The following is a 6,490-nucleotide window of genomic DNA, read 5'->3' on the forward strand; positions in this document are numbered from 1 at the left end:
GATCGTCTACGTTTCCTTTTTCCACCTTCTAGCTTCCAGTCGAGGGAGAGCTTTGGGGGTCTTATTGATGGCATTCTAAAAACGTTCAAGAAATCCCAGATTGGCGCATCGTGGATTTCTGCTATACACTAATTCTATACAGACTTCGGAATGGTTAACTAGATACTGATGCTTTTTAACACTTGGGCACCACTTTAAGCAGATTTAAGTGCATTTTCCCCACTTGAATACTTTAAAAATTTAAGTTTATTTTCAGACGGTGGCAAACAGCGATGTTATATTAAAATAAACATTATTTAATCAACGAAAGCAAAGAGAAAATTTAAAATACAATCTCGTAGAGATTGCTTATAATCTCATCTGTAAACTTTGTCTCTAAATCTATAAAATAAGAAACACGTTAAAATTTGTTAGTTAGTCAGTTAGTTAGTTCCATATAATTCATGTGGAGTACTGGAGCAGAAGCGAAAGATCTCCATCTTCTGTGGTTTTCTGTAAGTCATTTGGTATTCTCCCAGCTCAACTCCTCTGCATCTAGAAGATTCAGAATTGTCTTCTTCCATGTAATTAACGATCAACTACGTTTCCCTTTTCCACCTTATGGCTTCCAATCGAGGGAGAGCTTTGGGGGTCTTGCTGATGGCATTCTAAAAACATGTCCAAGAATTTCTCAAACAACGATCTTTCATTGTGATGCACACTTGATTTCTGCTTTGTTCTCCCATAGACGTCTTCATTGGTTATTCTGCCTTGCCAAGACTTATGATAAAAGATATTATTAATCAGGAATGCGAAGTTGACAGGGATAGATTATCTCACTAAATGCATTACAGAAGTGTCTCTCAAGGCTGGGCGTAATAGTGTTTTGGTGGGGCGTGGGATATTGCAGAATGGGGCGTAATTAAGTAATAAGTGAATAAAATTTGCAGTAAACTTTTAATTAGAATTTCTTTTGAATATGTTTATGATATACTTTGTTCATTGAAAGTGGGGCGTAACATCTCTGTATCATTATTATTATTATTAAGGCGGCGAGCTGGCAGAATCGTTAGCACGCCGGTCGAAGTGCTTAGCGGTATTTCGCTTTTCACTACGTTCTGAGTTCAAATTCCGCCGTTTGACTTTGCATTTCATCCTTTCGGGATCGATTAATCAAGTAAAAAGGATTATTATTATTATTTGATTTTCAACCTTTCGGGGTCGATAAAATAAGCACCACTTGAACTCTGTAATCGATTTATCCCCACCCCGAACTTGCTGGCCTCAGGGCAAAATTTAAAATCATTATCATCATTATTATCATTTAGCACGCTGGGCAAAATGCTTACTAGCATTTCGTTCGTCTTTACGTTCTGAGTTCAAATTCTGCCGGAGTAGTTTTTGCCTTTCTTCCTTTCAAGGTCGATAAAATACATACCAGTTGAGCACCGGGGTCGATGTAATCCACTTGCCCCCTCTCCCCCAAATTCCAGGCCTTGTGCTTATAACAGAAAAGATTATTATTATTATTATTATTATTATTATTATTAAGAAAAGGATACATTTATTCTTTATATTTAATTTTAGTCATTTATTAAAAAGTAATTTCCTTCTTAACAGCTATAGCATCGTTCATCGCGCGAAACCTTTTGTTAACAGTGATGCCAAATAATCAGAAAACCGTCAAACCTGTCTGTTGATTATAATCCGGAGACTATAGCATCAATACCAACGAGAGTGCCTCAATACTGTTACTCGACCTATTAGAAATAACAGCCAAATATTCATCATGCCACTATCTTTAATGGTCACGACTGGTAGACCTTTGGTCATACCTCTGCCTTGGACCAAAACAAGATAGCATCAATTTCAATTACGCACCAAAAAAAGCAATGCATTAATGTAGCTACTGACCAATTTGACAAATTTCTTTTTCTCTCTGAAAGAGCTGGAGGAAAGAAAATAAATGCATTTCATCCAATTACCTCATAGTGATTATTATTGAATCTCTGTGGGTTTACCTTTCTACTGAAAAACTAAATAAATCTAAACAAGGATATCGTTTGCAAGACATGCATTTCCTTTCTCACGAGATATTGGTATCCAGCGTGAAAAATGTCGTCCCTTATGTTCCGTAGATGTCATTTTTACTGTACTTTCACTTGGTATACCAGATGTGCTAAGTACTTGTGATCAAGGGGCCAAATTTTAACTTACTTATTTTTCTTTTAGACATATCCATCGCATCGATACAGAAAATTTTAAAAAGCATGACGTGCTTGTGGTTCCAGTCACCAGCTTTTTTAATATGATGAAGTCCTTTCTGTTCTGAGTAGGAAAAGCGGTGGAGGCTTCTGTTAACGATGTGTCATTCGTAGCCAAGAAAAAAGCATTCTCGGCAGTTTGATGCCGTCAGGACAAATGAGTTTGTCCAGAATTTCCAGGACATCACCAACGATAACTTTAGCGGGTTGATGTGGATCGTCGCCGAGCAAATCGAGGTGGTGAGGTCTACAATCAAATATGTGATGCATGAAGACATCAAATACAAGTCATATGTAATGAGGTGGAAGTGGAGGCGCATGGCCCAGTGGTTAGGGCAGCGGACTCGCGGTCATAGGATCGCGGTTTCGATTCCCAGACCGGGCGTTGTGAGTGTTTATTGAGCTAAAACACCTAAAGTTCCACAAAGCTCCGGCAGGGGATGGTGGCGAACCCTACTGTACTCTTCCACCTCAGCTTTCTTTTACTTCCTGTTTCTGTTGTGTCTGTAATTCAAAGGGTCAGCCTTGTCACACTGTGTCACGCTGAATATCCCCGAGAACTACGTTAAGGGTACACGTGTCTGTGGAGTGCTCAGCCACTTGCACGTTAATCTCACGAGCAACCTGTTCCGTTGATCGTATCAACTGGAACCCTCGACGTCGTATTCGACGGAGTGCCAACAACAAAAAAAGTGGGTTGGCAGAATCGTTTGAACATCAGACAAAATGCGTTGTGGCATTGAGTTACGATTTTTTAAAATTCTGATTTCAAATCCCGATGAGATCAGCTTTGTTTGTTATCCTTCCAGGGCCGATAAAATAAAGTATTTGGTTCCTTCTCAAAATCATTGACCACGTGACTATATCAGAAATCATCACTTATGTGGTAGCAGAAATAACATTATTACTGGCAATACACTTTACGTTATAAGTTCAAATGCCGCCGGGCGCAAATTCTGTAATCGATAAAATAATAACCATTCATGTAGTATGGAATGACTGTTATTAATCTTATTGAAATATGTAACATTGTATCAATGTGATAAAATTTATGTAAGGTGTGTCCCGGCATGGTCATATCCAAACAAGGAGGAAACTAGATTCAGATTTTATTTGTTTCTACGCTGCTTCGTCAGACGGGATATAAAATCTAGGGAATAACAACTCATTAGCATAAAAAACAATAGTTAATTGTTCATGTAAGTAAAACAAGGAACTTTTTTTTTTAAATAAAATGCTAGCTAGGAATTATTATGCAATGAGTAAAAAAATCATATTTGTCATAATATTATGAGATCATATAAGAGCATTAAAGTATCCTAGAGTTGTCTTTTATACTTTCTGAAATTATTAAAATACTGTTAGTCATTGAATTATTTTTTCTCGATGTTTAATTATTTCTGCTGAATATTGAATGCGTTAAGTATGAGAATTAACTATTATGGCCTGACTTTCCTCGGTTGCGCCGACGAGGGTTCCAATTGATTCGATCAACGGAACAGCCTGCTCGTGAAATTAACGAGCAAGTGGCTGAGTACTCCACAGATAGGCGTACCTCCAATGTAGTCCTCAGGGAAATTCAGCGTGACACAGAGTGTGACAAAGCTGGCTCTTTTGATTTACAGGTACAACTTATTTTTTGCCAGCTGAGTGGAATGCAGGAACAAGAAATCGAACTCATGACCTCACTATCGTGAACCAAATCACGCAGCCATTAAGTCACTGTGCGCCGTCATTTAACTATTATAAAATATATGCAACAGCTAGTTATTCGTTGCTATTACAGCAATTGTTTGATATGTGATGTCGTGATGTTCCGATTAGCAGAAGTTATTTCAAAGTAAAACAATTTACTCAACCACAGAAATTATAAACGAATTTCCGAGAAAGACAATATGGTGAAAAGTCCTCCCACTTCGCATAAATTTACAACTGCGCAAGGGTTGCACAGAAAACTCTCACCCCCAAGTAAAACTCAGTGTAAGAATTAAATATAGCAAAGCACGCTAACACAATCAGTCGTCAATTTTAAAATGCCGCTGCTGCTTGGAGCACCGTTTAGTTTCTGCCATATTTTCGGTGTGTACTAAGCAATTTGAGCGCCTGCCAGTTACAGGATACAAATCGCCAAACTCTTGGTCGATTTTGTCTTTCCTCTTTCCAGGGTTGCTAAAGTGAGTACCAGTACTGGGGTCAATGTAATCGAATTGCCCCCTCCTCTGAACTTACGAGCCTTGTGCCAAAATTATTATATTATTATTATTACTACTACTACTACTACTACTACTACTACTACTATTATTATTATTATTATTATTATTATTATTATTATTATTATTATTATTATTATTGTTATTGTTATTGTTATTGTTATTGTTATTTTTATTATTATTATTATTATTATTTTTATTATTATTATTATTATTAAGGCGGCGACCTGGCAGAATCGTTAGCGTGCTAGACGAAATGCTTAGCGGTATTTCGCCCGTCGCTCCGTTCTGAGTTCAAATTCCGCCGAGGTCGACTTTACCTTTCATCCTTTCGGGGTCGATAAATAAGTACCAGTTGAACACTGGGGTCGATGTAATCGTCTCAGCCCCACCTCCCCGCAAGCTACCTTTGTGGCCAAAATTTGAAGCAATTATTATTGTCATTATTATTTTTATTTTTATTTGCTGTTGTTTAGCTCCAGGTTACACATGAGAGATCAGACCTATGGTCAAAGTCATTGAAGCGCAGCCGTCTATTTTTTTCTTGTTTTTACAAATACAGTTGATCTAAAACTATATTACAAGTCGTTTCCAATTTTTAAGATAATATAGTTGGGCTGAGGAAAATTTGGCTGCTCTTACATTGGGGGTAGCTCGTCATCTATACTGTGTATGTGGCGTGAAATTTTGGAAGAGAGAGTCTCGGGGAACGGTTTGCCAAATATATTCATAATATAATTAATAAACTTATTTATAGTGTTTATTTAAGTAACAGTTGCATTTCAATAGTTCAACAACAATAATACTTGTATTGAGTATCGTAATATTACATCCTTAGAATTGTTCCTGCAACAGTTTCAATGGCTATTATGTATCCTTTGCTTTGTTAATACATATGGTGGTGGCATGAACATCATATTATTCCTTTTTTACTTCTGATGAAATATAGGATAGGTTATGTTTAAATAAAAAAAGTTACGAAGATATTATTGTTATACAATGCTAAGTAGTATGGCTGACATATTCAATTGGTTGAATTGTTAGAACGTCCGGCAAAGGTTTTGTAGTAATTGCGCCAGCTCTTTAAACGTTCTGAGTTCAAATCTTGCTGAAATCAATTTTGCCTTACCCCACTCCGGCGTCAATTTCATATATCTCCTCCCTGGTGGTCAACTTTGTCTTACTTCCCTTCGACGGCCTCTAAATAAAGTTAAACGTATCATTATTCTCTTTCGTACATCTCTCTCATAATCGGCTCGACTGTGCTCGATTGTGCTTTAATAGCTGGGGATGTGTACACTCTCCCTTTTCTCCAAGAAATGCTAGAGACCGAGCCAGAATCTGGCAAACTCTTCCATAAAGAGCTACTCTATGATCTATAGAACATGGACGGAGCATGCTCTATGATCTATAGAACATGGACGGAGCTGCTACATGGTATGGAATTTCGTAAAATAAACTTGTAGGAGAAATATGAAGTTACCTGTACGTTTGTTTGCATGAGTATGGACGCGAAGTTGGAGGCTCACACAGCTACTCAGTACTAATGGTGTCACGTATAAGAAAACTCACGTGGTCAGCTACCTCCACCCCCATGAAGACATCGAGTGGCAGGTTGCCTCATTTGCAATTCATTAGGAATGGTCAATGTTATAACAATGACTTCCTTATGCTCATTATTATTCTAATATCAATGTCGTTGATCTTCGAAAATTGCTTCCCGACATCTAGGATTTTCAGGCGGTGGGATGTTGATTTAGATCGTTCGAAATATATATATATAGGCTCCATATTTAAAATGCCACGGAAATACTTGATTACGGCGGGATGTTGATTTAGATCGTTCGAAATATATATATATAGGCTCCATATTTAAAATGCCACGGAAATACTTGATTACGGCGGCACTACAGTTCCGTTGATCTAATTTCGTACCACTTCTAATTTTAAGATTAGTGGCATCTCGAAAATATAGCTTCTAAATAAGCTTTGCTTTCTATAGACTCTACATAAAGGACTGAGTTATCTTTCTTCGGT

Source organism: Octopus bimaculoides, chromosome 4 (genome assembly GCF_046866305.1).
Source record: "Octopus bimaculoides isolate indiv1 chromosome 4, ASM4686630v1, whole genome shotgun sequence".
NCBI lineage: Eukaryota > Metazoa > Mollusca > Cephalopoda > Octopoda > Octopodidae > Octopus > Octopus bimaculoides.